The 1,551-nt window shown below is 53.3% G+C and overlaps 1 protein-coding gene across 1 annotated transcript in view; it reads right to left on the bottom strand.

Moving 5' to 3' along the window:
• The window catches only part of ADGRB3 (adhesion G protein-coupled receptor B3), an 841,452-nt gene extending 840,561 nt beyond the window's left edge, over positions 1-891 (bottom strand). The window contains exon 1 of the mRNA XM_006159627.3: positions 813-891. The gene's annotated coding sequence lies outside the window, so the exon portion shown is untranslated. The remainder of the gene's footprint in view (positions 1-812) is intronic.
• Positions 892-1,551: the final 660 nt, after the last annotated feature.

Here is a 1,551-nt window from a genome sequence, read left to right as displayed (position 1 = left end):
TTCCCTAATAAAATCCCTACTTTTGCTTCCATTTATTTGACAGTGCATGTCTGCAGTGCTGTGCTCATCAATGGTTAGAAAGAGTGAGGAAATAGGTCTGATTTCACTTTCACGCCAGCCCAAGAAAGCGCCCTCAATACAATGCTCTTTCATTTAAATCAGCTTTGGTGTACAGGGTCTTACTTTGTTCTAAATAATAATTTTAAAAAATGAATCATTGAACTCCCCCCTCCCTTCGGACTGCAGGGCCAGTTCAAGCAACTGTATTTCCCTCTCAAAGAAAGGAATGGAGACGTGGGGGGGGGGCGCGGGGGGAGGCAGTCTGAGGCTGGCCACCGAGGTGTCAAGGATGTTGCATTTATTTATTTATTTACTTATCTCTTGCTGAGAAGGAAACCGGCGTTGAGTTTATCTATTCGCAAAACTGATTTTCTGGGTGACACTTTAGTTTAGTCGAACATAGACGGCGCCATCACTCCACTGTTTTTTTCCCCCCAACAGAAGACCCACTGCTTCGTCTTAACTTCCTTTTAACCTAAAATTTCTCCCCATAAAATCACCCGAATCACAGACAAACGCCAAATTTTCAAGGTCTCTGCCTATTTCTTCCGACCCAGCACGTCTCTTGAAAACCAGACTTCCCTAACTTTTCAACTGCGGCGTTTAAGTAAATGCAGACAGCCGGATTTGCTCGCAGCTTCCCCTCCGCCAGCAACAGCCTTGCCTGGCCCGGGCTGCCTCAGTCCCCAAGCCCAACGCTCCTCGGTGGCGACCCCGCTGAGGGAAGGTGACCCCTGGACCCCCGAGCTTACCTTCCACTCCGAAAGCTCAGCGAGGCTCTTGCTCTAAGACACCAGCACAGGCACGCGTCCCAGCAACAGTGATGGAGAGACTCCCCTTCGGTCCCAGTCACCGTTGCCCATTTTCCCCGGCTCAGCTTCAAAAATCAGGATTTATTTTTAAAAATGCACACATGAAGCAAAAGATGGGGGGGGGCAAAGAGAAAGGGGGTGAGAGAAAGGGGAAAAAAGCCCCCCGTCGCCGAAAGCCTTGCGCCGTACCCACCTCCAACCCGAAGGGGGTGCGGGGGAAGAAGCCCCCCCGAAGGGAGACTCTGAGGAAACAGCAAACAAAAAATGGAAGTGGCTTAGAGCGAAGGTTTGTTTCAGCAAATCTAACCCCCAACAAACCGACTAGCCAAGAAGCAAAGGAAGCGCGGAGCGAAGCGGCCGGAGGCGGCGGCTGAGATTTGTTGGGTGGCGGGTTTATTACGGGAGTATTCGTGGTCGGCTCCGAAGGCGCAAGCTTAGGCTTTTTCCTCTTTCCGTTTTTCTCCCTCCTCCTCCCCCCCGCAGGTACTGAGGGACGGACGGCGACTAAGGAGAGGGGGGGAAAAATCCTTGGCTGGTGATGTCGGGAAGCTGTTTGAATGCCCAGCGAGGAGGGAGGCGCGAGAGGGAGCGAGATAGTAAAGCTCTGTCTCGGGTGTGCGCGCCGGCGCGCGGCGCTCGCTCTGAGGTGCGCGTTCCCGGGCGCGCGCCCGCGCGGCAG

The sequence above is a fragment of the Tupaia chinensis genome, unplaced genomic scaffold (assembly GCF_000334495.1).
Source record: "Tupaia chinensis unplaced genomic scaffold, TupChi_1.0 Scaffold000639_1, whole genome shotgun sequence".
Lineage (NCBI taxonomy): Eukaryota > Metazoa > Chordata > Mammalia > Scandentia > Tupaiidae > Tupaia > Tupaia belangeri.
The sequence above is the reverse complement of the archived record's forward strand: the minus strand, read 5'-3'. Positions and strand labels throughout refer to the sequence as shown.